The sequence below is a fragment of the Phascolarctos cinereus genome, unplaced genomic scaffold (genome assembly GCF_003287225.1).
Source record: "Phascolarctos cinereus isolate Bilbo 61053 unplaced genomic scaffold, phaCin_HiC Scaffold_5;HRSCAF=322, whole genome shotgun sequence".
Taxonomy (NCBI): Eukaryota; Metazoa; Chordata; class Mammalia; order Diprotodontia; family Phascolarctidae; genus Phascolarctos; species Phascolarctos cinereus.
In genome coordinates, this window is record NW_027555958.1 from 152129307 (window position 1) to 152145722 (window position 16416).

General features: G+C 38.8%; 1 protein-coding gene across 3 annotated transcripts in view; it reads right to left on the reverse strand.

Moving 5' to 3' along the window:
- The window catches only part of ARMC2 (armadillo repeat containing 2), a 172890-nt gene that overhangs the window by 82608 nt on the left and 73866 nt on the right, over positions 1-16416 (reverse strand). The window lies entirely within an intron of this gene.

The window sequence follows — 16416 nt, forward strand, 5'->3', positions numbered from 1 at the left end:
TTCTCTTCGCTTGGCTTCAGAGACCCCCTATTTATCCTGATTCTTTTCCTACCTAACTGCTCCTGATTCTCTGATCCTCTGATTCTGATGACTCTACCTTTTTCCAAGATCCTCCTATGAGGGTTCCTCAAAGGTCTGTCTTTAGCTGATTTCTCTTTCTATTCTCTTCTTGGGAATCTCATTCATTCTCAAAACTTCAACTAATACTTCCATGAAGGGTCTTCCAAAACCTGCATCTCTAGTCCTGAACTGCTGTGTTCTCTCCTGAACTTGCTGCATCAACTATCTACTGGGGCTCCTTGAATTATAAACATGTCCAAAACTGAGCCTAACCTTGTTCATCCTTGACTTTACTGTTTCTGTTGGCTGTATCACCATTCAAATCACTCTGTCTCCCATGTTCATAACCTTGGTGTTATCACTGACTTTCCCTTCCACTCTACTTTTTGTAGCCAATCAACTAAGTCATAGTTATTATCCTATATCATGATTATCACAACTACAGGATCATAGATCCAGACCTGAACAGGACCTCAGGGGCTGAATCCCAGGAGGGTTAACTTGCCCAAATTCACCTGGATAATAAGCATTAAAAGTGGGATTTAAATCCAGGCTTTCTCACACCAGAGTCGGTGCTCTTTCTTGTACCTGACTGGCTCCTGGTGATCCCACCTTCACATCTCTTGTGTCCATTCCACCTTCTCAAAAAGAGAAGCTCAAAAAGAAAAGCTGGTCAAATTAGTTACCTGTTCAAAAATTTTCAGTGCCTCTTCATTGCTCACTTAGTAAAATTCAACTTCCTCTGCCGCGTATTAAAGTTCCTCCACAACTTGGCACCAACCTGCCTTTCCAGCCTTATTTTATATTACTCCCCTCCTCACATTCTATGCTTCAGCCAAACTAAATTACTAAATTACTAATATACTGTCCACTGAAACACACAGTATCTCCTATCTCCATGTTACCTGTTCCCTAAGCCTAGAATGTTTTACCTTTTCTCTGCCTATTGAATTGTTATCTTTTAGGATCCAGCTCAAGTACAACTCCATTAACCCTCCCTAATTCTCCAGGGAGGGTAAGAACCATTCACCTCAGAAGTCACATGGGATTTTGTTTTGCAACTCTCACATGTTTATTATGTGATTCTGTGTGAGTAGTATCTTTGTGGGTGTTCTATCGTTTTACTAGACTATATATGCTCCATGGGGGCAGGAATTGGATTTTACCTAAATTTAGATACCCCCTCCCAGCACAGTGTTCTAGGTACAAAGAACAGGGATAGGAATAGAAAACGAACTTATGATTTCATTGGGATAGGGATTTCCCAAACGAATCTCCTCAAATCTCCCTCTATGAATGCAGGTCAGCATCTTCTAGGCAATGATATTTTTAGAAAGTTGCCTAGAGCATTGAGAGGTTAAGTGATTAATACATACATACAGCCAGTATGGGTCAGAGGCACGGGCTTTATTTGCAATAGGCACCTAATGTGTTTGAAGTGAAATGGTAACCTCTAACCCCTCAAACTTCAGACTGAACTCTGACACTTAATCTTGCATAACAAATATTTCTGTGTATGTATGGTGTCCTCACAAGGTTCTTTCTGGGGCCCTCTTCTCTTCTGTTGCCTGCCTTAGCATGTCCTCTACTTCCATGGCTTGAATTACCACTAATATTCTGTTGACAAATATATACACATATAAACATATGTATGTGTGTATACATATATCTATATACACAGACATATATATAAATACAAACATGCATATAAATATACACGTGTGCATTTATATATGTATGCATACACATACCTATATACACACATGTATGTGTACATAGGTATGTGTGTCTATATCTATATGTGCATGTGTGTACACACACACGCACATACACACACACACACACACACACACACACACACACACACACTCACACAGAGCTCCTGCATCACTTCCCCAACTGTTTGCTAGCCATCTCTCCAGTGTTCTGGAAGAGACCCAAATTCAACATACCCCAAATGGAACACATCATTTTCTCTCCAAAATGTGTACCTTTTCCCAACCTTCCCTATTCCTATAAAAATGCAACATAGCCATTTTTTTTGGTGAGGCAACTGGGGTTAAGTGACTTGCCCAGAGTCACACAGCTAGTGAGTGTTATGTGTCTGAGGCCACATTTGAACTCAGGTCCTCCTGACTCCATAGCCATTCTTCTAAGTCACAGGATTTTACCATTATAGATTTCCAGCTGGAAAGGCAGAAGATGGTCTTCTAAGACCATCTAGTCCCACCTTCTCATTTTACAGATAAGGAAACTGAGTCTTTGGAGGCCTAAGTGATTTGCCCAAAATAACACCAGTGGTAAGTCTAAGCTCAAAAACTAAGAATCATCTTTGACTCCTCTCTCTTCCTCTTCCCCCCTCCTCTCTCTCTCTCTCTCTCTTCTCTCTCTCTCTCTCTCTCTCTCTCTCTCTCTCTCTCTCTCTCTCTCCCCCCCTTTCCCTCCCTCCCCCATAAATAATCAGTTCTCCAGTACTGTCAATTCTAAAGCCAAAATATCTCTTGAACTAGTTTTCTTTCTACTCCTAGTTCAGGCCCTTATTCCCCCTTGCCTGGACTATTTTAATCAGTTCCTAACTTTATGTTTCCAGTACCTCTCCTGTCTAGTTCAGTCTTAACATAGTTATCAAGTTACACCTTACTAAAGAATAGGTCTGACTGTCCCCTCCAGCTTTTAAGGGTCCCTAATAAAAATACAAAGACCTTACTAAGACTAGCCAATTAAGGCCCTCCATAATTAATTTCTATTTACCCTTCCAATATACTTCAAACCACTCCCATTCATGTATTCTATAGAGACAGGAATAGTGATTTCATAAGTACAAAGACTCCCAGGTAAGGAAATTCCCTCTATCAAGCTGGTTGGCACATTCTTTGCCAAATTGTAGTTTCAGAGAGTTGTCTATGACACTGAGAGCTTGTGACTTGCCCAAGGTCACACAGCTAGTATGTTGCAGGGGTGACATCTGCACCCATGTCCTCCTAGCTTCAAGGCCAGCCCCTCTGCATTCTACAATCTAGCCAAATTAAATTGCTAATTATCTCCCCATTTCTTACTGCACTTTCCTGCTTTCATGCCTGTGCAGTATCTCCCATGCCTGAAAGGTACTCCTTCCACATTTCCACGTAGTGAAATTCTACCCTTTAGGACGGAGATAATATGCAGTTTCCTCTGTGAAGACTCCCAGCTTAACTTGGCCTATCTCTCTCCAAATCTTCTTATAGGATTTTGTCCATATTAGACAAACTGACGGACAAAGATATGGATTTTGTCCATATCACTCTTTTACCCCTAACATATTCTACTTCCTATCAAACTTATCTGACCTTAAGCCTCCTACTTCACTGGACAGCAAGAGACTGCTGTTTTTCATCTTTGTATTCACTATGCCTATCACAGTGCCTTCTCTGCACACAAACTTAAAACATTTGGTAAACTGAATTTGTTGAATGTAATTATGCATATGTCATAGCCCCCTACTAAAACAAATTCTCCAGTGGAGTGGGCTATCTTAGCTATACTTTGTATCTCTCCCTCAGGAGCTAGGATAATGTTCTGAACTATGCAGTCACTTAATGAACATTTGCAGCACTGCTGAATTGAATTAAATCCCCTAACTCCCTCACCCTAGCCACCACTTAACTCCATTTAAGTCAGTCATCACAATCTCTGCATAGTGTTAGTTGTAAATAAAATTGATATAGAATTCTTGTCAATGATTTCAACATTTTTCTCCCATCAATCTATCAAAATTGTTAAATGTGAAGAAAAGACTATTAAGTTCAATAAATGCTTTGTGTGGTTTTTAATAATTTTTTAAGCTTTACAAAGGTTCTGGCACGAAACTACGGATGACCAGCAGAGGCTGGTATAAAATGGAGATGAAACCTTTCATTAGAAAAAGATCATGAGGAGGTCACCCTGCAAATGAAGACATGAAGTGTCTCATTTTGAGGACCTTTGCTAGGAGCCACAAGAGAGACAGCAGGATACGGGATGGGGGGAACACAGAACAGCAGACCATATACGTCTTTTGCCAAGAGAAAATAATGTGAGCGAAATGTATAATTTGATATGGTTTAGTAACAGCAACATTTAGTGATAAGCATAATTGATTTGTACAGATCTTAGGTATTACTCTGTATTACTGTGACCCTTGTGCTAACTTGTATGTTTCTATTATTTAAACGTGGAAGTGAAAGATTAGCCAAATTAAGTTTCTAATTTAATGATTTCATTTTGTGGGAAATGCATTGAGTGGTTCATGCTGGAAATTCAACACAATTCAACAAACATTTACTAAGCATCTATTATATTCAAGAAGCTGTCACGGAAAGAGAAAGATGAAAAAAATGAAAAATTACAGTCCTTTAATAAACTAGCAATCTAATGAGAAAATAAGGCAGGTACCTGAGTAAATATGGTATAGGACAGAATGTGACATAGGCAAAGGGAAACAAAGTACTATAAGAAAATGTGAACTGGAGAAATGCTTTACCATTTTCTAAGCTTTACCGTTTTCTAAGCTTAACCTTGAAGGAAGGAAGGAAGGAAGGAAGGAAGGAAGGAAGGAAGGAAGGAAGGAAGGAAGGAAGGAAGGAAGGAAGGAAGGGAAAGAAAGAGAGAAAGAAAGAAAGAAAGAAGAAAGAAAGAAAGAAGAAAGAAGAAAGAAAGAAAGAGAGAAGAGAGAAAGAGAGAAAGAGAGAAAGAGAAGAGAGAAGAGAGAAAGAGAGAAAGAGAGAAAGAGAGAAAGAGAGAAAGAGAGAAAGAAGGAAGGAAGGAAGGAAGGAAGGAAGGAAGGAAGGAAGGAAGGAAGGGAAGGAAGGAAGGAAGGAAGGAAGGAAGGAAGGAAGGAAGGAAGAAAGAAGAAAAAAAGAAAGAAAGAAAGAAGAAAGAAAGAAAGAAAGAAAGAAAGAAAGAAAGAAAGAAAGAGAGAAAGAAAGAAAGAAAGGAAGGAAGGAAGGAAGGAAGAGAGAGAGAGAGAGAGAGAGAGAGAGAGAGAGAGAGAGAGAGAGAGAGAGAGAGAGAGAGGAAAGAAGGAAGAAAGAAACAAAACTACAGAAGGGAAATAGCGTGAAGGAAGTTGTAGAATTGGGATCAATAAGACTTTTAATGGACCAACCAATGAACAGGCATCTATTAAGCCCCCAACAGAGGTGAGTGAGAATGATAAGTTTAGCTAATTATAAAGCTGCAGAAAAATACAGTTAATTGTGAATTTTTCAGAAATTTATTTTCTGAATATAACATCTCCATTGAATAAATTTTTATTTGTAGTACAAGTCTGTACATACATATATATATTACCTATATTATTCTATGATACCACATTGCCCATATGACTGAAAAAGAGAAAGAGAACAAAGCTATTTTGCTGCCAAATAACTATATCATAAAACAAAATTAATATTTGGTAATATTTTTGCCATCTTCTCACTACTGTTACTCTATTAATTCAACTTATGTACAAGATACAAAATATTAATGATAATAAAAATAACAATAATAGCTAGCATATATAGAGATCCCACTATATGCTAGGTACCGTGCTAAGCACTTTACAAATATGATCTCATTTGATACTTACAACAATTCTGGAAAGATTATTGTTATCCTCATTTTACAGTTGAGGGAACTGAGGCAAAAAGAGGTTAAAGTGAATCACTAGGGTGAAACAACCAGTAAGTGACCTTGTTTGTTTGTTTTGTTATTTTGGGTTTTTTCTGGCTAGGCAATGAGGTTAAGTGACTTACCCAGGGTCACACAGCTAGTAAGTGTTATGTGTCTGAGGCCGGATTTGAATTCAGGTCCTCCTGACTCCAGGGCCGGTGCTCTAACCACTGCACCACCTAGCTGCCCCCCAGTAAGTGATCCTGAGTCAGGCTTTGGATTCATGTTTTCCTGACTCCAGACCCAGTGCAATCTATTTATCACACCATCTATTTGCCTCTAAATTAAAAAAAGAAAACAAATAAAGAGTATTCTGAGAAAGTTCTTGAATCCTGAAGACATTATGCTGGAGGTTGTCTTGTTATAACATGACATCTACAACATTTAATATTACTTTCACCCAGAGTTCTGTTAGGACTGAAATGTTAAGGCAAGCTTGAAGAACTTGTCATTGCCATGAACTTGCCGAAAGATCAATTTCACCTGGGAGGCCTTTAAAAATTGAGCCTGCTACCTCTGCAGACAGTAGAGGGGAGACAGCTGTGAGCATGAGCCTTGACAGCAGAGGGAAGAAGAAGGAAATATGGGGAGGAAGGGGAAAGAAAGGGGGAGGGAGAAAAAAGGGGAGGGGGAGAATGGAGGAGAGAAGAGAAGGAGGAGAAAGAAACTGAGCTCAAGAGGGGACTGCTCTTTGCTCTTTCTTATGTGCCTTAACTAGATGGCATGAAATGAAAAAGAAGGGACCTTTCTCTTCTCCCTAAGCCCTACTGGCCTTGGCATCCTGAAACACAAGTTCATGCTGTCTGGAAGACACTGAACCTAGCAGGGAGTAGGCCAAAAAGGTCGAAGGCATGGTCAGGGTGTGAACCTTTAAAGGACATAAACCCCAGCAGCAGAAAACAAAGAGAATTCAGCCTGGCACCTAGGAGTCCAGCTCTGTTAGACCTGCTGACACAGGATTTACAACTTCCCTATTCATCCCCAACAACATGATTACAGGAACTACCCAGAAACCAACTGTCTCAGCACCAGGCTCAGAGATCCTCAAACGGTTTGGGGCTAATAGTCTAAGCCAAAGGTAGAGAACCTGCAGCCTCGAGGCCATTTGTGGCCCTCTAAGGCCTCAAATGCAGCCCTTTGACTGAATCCAAACTTCACAAAACAAATCCCCTTAATAAAAGGATTTGTTCTGTAAAACTTGAAATCAATCATAAAGTGGTACTCAAGGACTTAGAAGGCCACATGTGGCCTCAAGGCCGCAGGCTCCCCCACCCCTGAAGCCTATGGCTCAAAAAGGGCTGTTTTTTCTTAGCACTATCTAGTTCCAATGTTTCAGGCTAAACAGGTTTTTGTGGGCTGGCCTAAGAACTTAATTATCACTTTTCATATAGCATTATTTCTATGGAAAAACTGCACTCAGCTTCAATTAACCAATTTACAAATGAACTTTTGGAGCATAACACATCTGTCCATTGGTTACTACCTATATCAAATTAACATAAGTATCTGAAAATCCATTACAGTCCCTTATTCTCCATCTTTCTCAGAGAAAAGGCAAAAAGTAATTTCACAATAGTCAAATGCATTTAAAAACAGGCTCCTACTTAAGTAATCATTAAAAGATTATTATCATCAACATGACATTGAAGATGATGATAAAGATGATGAAGATAGAAGTTTCAGAAACTTCAAGTGATTATACCACATTAAAAACACTGGTTCTATTTATCAATCAGCTAAAGAATCCATAACCATATTCCCTAGTGCTTCCCTGACAACTGCAAAATGCTTTACTTTCTGCTGGTGATGTGAAAAAATAAACACAACTGCCAGAGACCGCAGTGTAGTGTCAAAAGACGGAAAGATGAAAGCCACATCATTTTTCAACCTCAGCAAAATCATGTCTTTCTATTCACAAAAGCATATGTATACTTTGGATCAGTGCCCAACTAAGACCATGTATGTGCCAAATCAGAGACCTATGTGGCAACCCAAAGGAGTTTCATAACATCTGACATAATTAGCACAACTCTGGCCGACAAAACAGAAAGAAATGAAAAGATCCCACTATACATATGAAACGCTTATTGTTATGATTTCCTAAGAAGCTTATTAGAGTACTGATAGCAGAGGCAAATGAAAAGTGTGTATGCAGTCACACTTCTACCATAACGCTTTATGGTTGAGCAATACAAGTCTAGACCAGCTACCTAACTTGAGTTCCCAATCTGCTCTACTTCCAATTTTACTTAAACTTAAAATCTGCTGTCCTTTGCCATCTCTGAACCTAAAATGCTTATTACCCTGAATGCCACCAAATGTATTACATGGAGACCATCTTTAATCTTGACCTACATTTAACAACACTGTTTCTATGTTTTATGCTTTCATATTGTTTGCTTTAGTGAAACATTTCTGTCAGGGATTTCCCAAATTGTGATTTTTGAGACTGAGTGGTAAGCATATGGAATAGCAACAAAATCTGCAAAGCCAATTTAACTACGGTGAGTGAATGTGACATGAAGGGTCCTAAAGACAATAACAAATGTAAGTGTAACCAGCACCAACCTGACATGGTTACTGGGGGGGGATCATAGGAGATAATATGGAAAGCACTTTGCATTATACATGTGCTAGATACTATTATTGTTGTTATTGTTACTATAAAGTAATGAGACAAATTCTACAAAACACATGGATGAAACGATCGTTTTATACTTGAGTTACAAATTATACATGGCCCACAAAAGACAGAAGCCTAAACAGAGAGAACATGCATCTCATATTTAGAGCCAATAAGTTTTTTCTTTTTAAATATATTTATAGTTTTCAATATTTACTTCCACAAGATTTTGAGTTCCAAATTTTCACCCCATCTCGCCCATCCCCCACCCCAAGATGGCATGCATTCTGAATACACCTTCCCCTAGTCTGCCCTCTTTTCTATCTCTCCCCCCTCTTCTCGTATCTCCTTCCCCTTCTATTTTCTTGTAGGGCAGGACAGACTTCTGTACCCCATTTCCTGTATTTCTTACTTCCCAGTTGCATGTGAAAACTTTTTTTTTAAACATGTATTTTTAAAACTTTGGGTTCCAAATTTTCCCCCTTCCTCCCTCCCCACCCACCCTCAATGAAAAGGCAAGCAACTCAATATAGGTTGTACATGTGCAGTTACGCAAAACACTTCCATAGTAGACATGTTATGAAAAACTAACTCTATTTCCCTTAATCTTATCCTGCCCCCCCCATTTATTCTATTCTTTCTTTTGACCCTGTCCTTCGTCAGAAGTATTTGCTTCTGATTACCCCTTTCCCAATCTGCCCTCCTCTCTATCATCCCCCTCTCTCTTGTCCCCTTCCCCCCTATTTTCCTGTAGGGTAAGACAGATTTCCATACCCAATTGAATGTGTATGTTATTCCCTCCTTAAGCCAAATCCTATGAGAATAAGATTCCTCATTCTCTCACCTTCCCCTGTTTCCCTCCACTGAGACTTTTCTGTTTTTTTTGTGAGATAATTTACCCCATTCTACCTCTCCCTTTCTTCTTCTCTAGTATAATCCTCTCTCATCCCTTAATTTTATTCTCCAGATATGACCCCTTAATCTTCAACTCACCCTGTGCCTCTCTCTATCTATCTATCTCTCTATCTATCTATCTATCTATCTATCTATCTATCTATCTATCTATCTATCTACATACATATAATTTTTCCCTCCAACTACCCTAATACTGACAAAGGTCTCATGAGTTATAAATATCATCTTTCCATGCAGGAATGTAAACAGTTCAATCTTAATAAGTCTCTTATGATTTCTCTTTCCTGTTTACCTCTTCATGTTCCACTTGAGTCTTGTATTTGAAAGTCAAATTTTCTATTCAGCTCTTCTTTTCAAAGAATGCTTGAAAGTCCTCTATTTCACTGAATGACCATTTTTTCCCCTGAAGGATTATACTCAGTTTTGCTGGGTAGGTGATTCTTGGTTGTAATCCTATCTCCTTTGCCCTCCAGAATATTATATTCCATGCCCTGTGGTCCTTTAATGTAGAAGCTGCTAAATCTTGTGTTATCCTGATTGTGTTTCCACAATACTTGAATTGTTTCTTTCTGGCAGCTTGTAATATTTTCTCCTTGACCTGGGAACTCTGGAATTTGGCTACAATATTCCTAGGAGTTTTCCTTTGGGGATCTCTTTCAGGAGGAGATCGTGGATTCTTTCAATTTCTATTTTGCCCTCTGGTTCTAAAATATCAGGCAGTTTTCCTTGATAATTTCTTGAAAGATGATGTCTAGGCTCTTTTTTTGATCATGGCTTTCAGATAGTCCAATAATTTTTAAATTCTCTCTCCTGGATCTATTTTCCAGGTGTTGTTTTTCCAGTGAGATATTTCACATTGTCTTCTATTTTTTCATTCTTTTGGATTTGTTTTACAGTGTCTTGAGTTCTCATAAAGTCACTAGCTTCCAATTGCTCTATTGTAATTTTTAAGGAAGTATTTTCTTCAGTAATCTTTTGGACTTCCTTTTCCATTTGGCCAATTTTGCTTTTTAGGGCATTCTTCTCCTCATTGGCTTTTTGTACCTCTTTTGCCATTTGGGTTAGGCTATTTTTTAAGGTGTTATTTTCTTCAGTATTTTTTTGGGGCCTCCTTTAGCAAGCTGTTGACTTGTTTTTCATGATTTTCTTGCATCACTCTCATTTCTCTTCCCAGTTTTTCCTCCACTTCTCTTACTTGCTTCTTAAAATCCCTTTTGAGCTCTTCCAGTGCTTGGGACTGATTCATATTTTTCTTGGAGGCTTTGGATGTAGGAGCTTTGACTTTGTTGTCTTCTGGTTGTATGTTTTGATCTTCCTTTTCACCAAAGTAAGATAATATAGTCCAACTCTTCTTGCGCTGCTTGCTCATGATCCTGGCCAACTACTTGAGTTTTAAACTCTTTGTTAAGGTAAGAGTCTGCTTCCAATGTGGAGAATGTACTGTCCCCAAGCTTTGGGGATTTGTACAGCTGTTTTCAGAAATACTTGTAGGGAACTGTAAATTTTCAGTTCTTTCAAGGTGGTAGTAGTATAAGGGGCGAGGTGTTTACTCCTTTCCTGGCCTGTGCTCTTGTCTATTGGTGGCCACAAGCACTCCTTTCTGTCCTGGAACTGTGAGGAAGTTTTTCTCCCCACAGCCACTACAATTCCATCAGGCCAGAACTCCTCCTCACCCTAGGACCACTGCCCAGAACTGTGACCCAGATCCAAGCAGGGGCAAAGCAAGAGATTCCTGCCTCAGCACTGGCAAAGAGATCCCTGCAATCCCCCTCTGATCAGCCACTTGATTCCCCCTCAGTCTGTGGGCCGGAAGCTCAGGATGCAGCCATCGCCCTGAGGCCTGCACTCTGGAACTGGCTCTGAAACCTAGCTCCTCTCCCACTGCAGAAACAGACTTTTCCCACTGACCTTCTAAGCTGTCTTTGGCATTCTTGGGTTGACAAGTCTGGAAACCAACACAGCTGCCTGTGATTCAGTCCTCTGAAGCCTGTTTCAGGTTCGCTGCTGCCTGTACGCCCATGCCACACTGTGCTCCCCTACTAGCCCAGCGCGATATACCTTTCTGATCAATCATCCAGATTGTCTTGGGCTGGAAATTTGTTTCACTTTGTCTTTTTGTGGGTTCTGCTGCTTTAGAATTTACTTAGAGCCATTTTTAGTAGGTATTTGGAGGGGTTTGGGGAGAGCTCAAGCAAGTCACTGCTTTCACTTTGCCATCTTGGCTCCACCCCCGAGCCAATAAGTTTTAAGTCATTAACTAACATTCAGATGTTATATTTTAATGTGTAACCTGAAAGAATACCTTATACACATGTAATATGGTGCTTGATAAGTATCTGTTGTTAAATGAACTTCCAATGATGCTGAGAAAGAACTATCATTTCTTCCTCTCTCTAATTCTAAAGGAGTAAAATAAAATTAGTTAAATTCACTTTTACTCTAAGTGAGTAAAACAAAGTCTTTCCAAAAAGTAGAACCTGTTATTTTTAGGGTCTACCTTAGTTCAAATCAAATGATACCAGTTAGAGCACAAATGAAACATCATCCAGGGCCAGGCCAAAGGTCCATCTGCTGAGACTTTAAGTTCAGTCCTGGGACTGTAGTGCCTGAGAGAAGGAAGACTGCAATGTTGCAAATCTAATCAAAAAAGGAAGGGGGAGGGAGAAAATTGTGTGTGTGTGTGTGTGTGTGTGTGTGTGTGTGTGTGTGTGTGTGTGTATCAGGGGTGGGGAACCTGTGGCCTCAAGGCCACATGTAGCCCTCTAGGTCCTCAAGTGCAGCCCTTTGACTGAATCCAAACTTCACAGAACAAATCCCCTTAATTAAAGGATTTGTTCTGTAAAAACTTGGAATTCAGTGAAAAAGTGGCACCCAAGGACCTGGAAGGCCACAGATGGCCTTGAGAGGCCACAGATTCTCCACCCCTGGGCTAGCTATATACAGTAGTTACATGTGGCAGAATGATGTGGGAGGTGATAGGGATAGGCAGATGTTAAAAGGAGGCAAAATCCAAGAAAGAAGCCAATAATTAAACACTTTAGGCTCAGAGAATCACGTAAAAATTCACTATATGTGGATAACAATCAAGTGGAACTAGAGGTTCTACTGGAAAGATGCAAATTTGACCTCAAAGTTATTCCTAAAACTCAGCAGGATGGAACCCATGGCTGGAATATAACTTGAAGAAGACATACCTTATTCAATAGAAGCAGGAAAGGTAAAAAGAGGGGTAGAATAGCATTGTATATTAAGACACTAAACTCATAGAATCACGGTACCATGCAATTTGGCACAGATCAAGAGATTCAGTAATTGGAATATACTAAAGATCACCTGGCTGGAAAGGGGAAAACATGCATTCAGGAAGCACACCAGAAGCCTGGCACAGACTCATGCTAGAGCAGAGCTTTGCTGCTTGCTGTTTAGTTGTTTTCAGTTGTGTCCGACTCTTCACAACTTCTTTTGGGGTTTCCTTAGCAAAGCTACTGGAGCAGTTTGCCATTTCCTTATCCAGCTCATTTTACAGAAGAGGAAACTGAGGGAAACAGAGTTAAGTGACTTGCCCAGGGTCACACAGCTAGAAGTGTCTGAAGCCACATTTGAAACACAGATCTTCCTGCCTCCAGGCCCAACACTGTATTCACTGTACCACCTAGCTGCCCATAGGGCAGAGGGCAGGAGATTTCAATTATCTAGGTATCAGCTGAAATCTTCCTCAAAGACTAAAGCAGAAGAGTTAATACTATCTGTGTTGGACCTAACGATGAGTTCGCTTCAAAAGGTGAAGGAAACGAGAACTTCTATTCTGTATCTGATCTTGCTAGGGTGAAAATAACCACCCCATCTCAGAACTGATGATAGAGAAGGGGGAAATAAAATTAGGCATGGTCTGACATACACATTAGTTTTATGGAAAAGAGATTTCAAAAGGTTTAAGCATGGGCAGAATCCCATGGCCTAAAATTCTAAAGAAGGCAACCCAGGAAAGAAGAGAAAACCTGCAAGAAACAACTGCAGAAAGAAGGAAAAAAAGGCATTGTGAAAAGACACTGATGTGGATACACAGGAAAATCACCAAACAACTTCAACCGATATGTAAAGGCAAGGGAAACAGGGCCAGGAAACAGGCAAGATAAGAAATTCCAGCATAGTTCTATGAGAATAGTGCCAGGAGGACAAAAGCTCAAGATGAGATCAGGCTGACAAAGAAATTTGAGGACCGCTCAAAAAATAATAATAAGGGCGGGTTGTAGTCACACTGGAGAAAAGAAAAGACTCAGAGACAGGACTGCTGCTAGAGATGGAAGAGATGTTTTCCTACCTGCCCTGGATGAGTTCAAGTCACCACCAGGTCCATATAAACTCTATCAAGGACTAAAACACTGGCAGATAAGACTGCTGAACTATTGTCAATAGTCTTTTAAGGATTATGTACAAAGAGATATAGCACTGGAGAAAGGCCATATACATTTTTTAAAAATTACCCAGCCCAAAAAGTGTAAGCCAGTGCAAATGATGACTTTGGTTCCTGGCAAAATTCTAAAATGTATTATTGAATAGTTAGTTAACATAAACAGAAGGAAGGAAGTAGTCATCTACAAAATTCAGTACGTCTTCATCAACAACATTTCCTTTTCTGACAGCATTACTAGACTGGTGGATCAGATAAATTCTGTAGATAGAGTTTACCTAGATTAATCTATTTAAAAACAAACAAACAAAATTTGTTGTAGCTTTTTGTCATTGTATCACAGTCCAGTCCCCCCACCCCCACCCTCATTCAAGAATGAATCTTCCTTTGTAATAACAAAGAAAAAAATTAAGCAAAAAATATCTGAAGAGACTGACAAGTTATACAATATTCCTCCTACTAGCCCTCTATCTCTCTGCCACGAGGGATCAGTGTGGTTTCATTATGTTTTCTCTGAGACCTTTTTTTTTTTAACCCAATTTCTTAGAGTTCAATTTCATTTTTGTGACCTTTTCATTTACACTATTATTTTCATTGTGTGTATTATTCTCTCAGTTCTGCTCATATCAATATGTATCGATTCATACAAATGTGCTCATGTGTCTTTCATTTCTTCATATTCAACATTTTTTACTGCATTATATGCATTCATACGCCATAGTCTTTTTTCAGCCATTTCCCATTTTGCTATTAATATTGCTGTACATACTGGACCTCAATTTCTGCTTTTGACTAGTTTAGGGTATATTCCAGTGGTGGGATTGTTAGGTCCAAAGGTATGGGCAGATTAGTCGCCTTTCTTCCACAATTCCAAACTGAAATTCATAACAACAGGACTACTTCATAGTTCCACCAAGAGGGCATCTGTGTTCCTGCCTTTCTAGACAGCTCCTCCATCATTGACTATTTCCATCTTTTTCCCCATCTTTGACAGTTTCCATGGAGTAAATTAAAAACATTAGGGTTGTTTTAACTGAAATTACACTTACTATTAGTGATTTGGAGCATGTTTTCATGTGGCCATTTACAACTTCCTAATATCCTTTTGAAAACTTTTTGTATCCTTTAACCAGTTACTTATTTGAGAATGGCTCCTACTGTTACAGGTTTTCATCACTAACCTGCATATTTTGGATAACAACTTCTGCTGATATTTGATGCAAATATTTTTCTACACCACTATTTTTCTTTTAATTCTGTCTTTAGTGACTTTAATCATGAAAAAGCTTTCTAATTCTACATTGTCAAAGTTGTTCATGATCTCTATCCTGTGTTTGGTTAAGAATTCTAGTATTGTTAGGAAAAGTACTTGATCTTATCTCAAAATTTTCATGGTATGACCTTTTATCTTCAGTTCTTCTTTTTCTTATACACACACACACACACATATACATAACACACATATATGGTTTAGGATGGTGATCTAAACTTGATTTCTGCCACAATGCTTTCTAGTTTTCCTAGCAGCCATTTCCCCCAAAATTTATATTCTTCATTTTATCAAGCCCTATATTACTGTTTTTTTAAAAGACTCAACTAGTCTTTTCTACTCATCTACTTTTGTGTTTTTAAATAGTGTCATCCTACCCAAAATAATCCCTAGTAATAAAAAATTAAGATATGGGAAAAAGAACAGTTCAGCAAAACAAAAAACTCAATAAAATCTGATAACATATGCAATATTTCACAACCACAGTCCTCCATCTCTGCAAAGAAGGTAGGAGATGCATTTTCTCATATCTTCTCCAAGGCCATGATAGGTCATCATAATTACATAATATTCAGTTTCACTTTTTCATAGGAATCTCAAGACTCCAAGCAATGTGAGTGTGTGTGTATGTATATATACATATGTATGTGTGTATATAATATGTATTATTTTTATTTATTGTGTATATGTTGTTTTGTCCTATTAAACGTGGGCTCCTTGAAGGACGGGAATTTTGCCTTTTTGCCTCTGCATTTCCAAGCACACAGTAGCTTATAGTGGTAGAGCTTAATAAACATTACAGAATTCATACATACTCTGAGATTTCTTCTACATGGTAGTAAATTATTTTGCACACTACATGATTAAATGAGAATATGATCTAATGAGAAAATGCCTAAGAAATGGGAAGGGAATATGGAGATAGGCTATGGTCCTATGGTCATAGTCTGAAGACAAGAAACTTCCTTATTGATTTTTGCTTTTAGAGTATTGTAAGAAAGAACATGTGTGTTAGGAGCAGCTAGGTGACACAGTGGATAGAGCTCCAGCTTTGGACTGAGAGTTCAAATCCGCCTTCAGAAACTTGACACTTACTAGCTGTGTGACCCTGGGTAAGTCACTTAATCCCAACTGCCTCAGCAAAAAAGAAAAAAAAAGAAAAAAGAAAGAAAGAGTATGTGTGTCAGGTTGTGCCCACCTATAAAGTTCAGACTGGTTTACCATTGGGAACTCCTAATCTAAATAATTGTTTATTAAACATTAAGACAAACACTCTCTAAAACAAAGAAGAGAAGCCTGGAATTGGACAGAGTACTCTAGTAACTACCATGAAGTTGAAAAAAGTTAAATTGTTGAAATGAATAATAAAAACTATTGTTTTAATAACATATTTAATGTAATAATTATATATGTATACATACACATACACACACACATACATATATGTTTACTGCCCCTGTTTTAGAA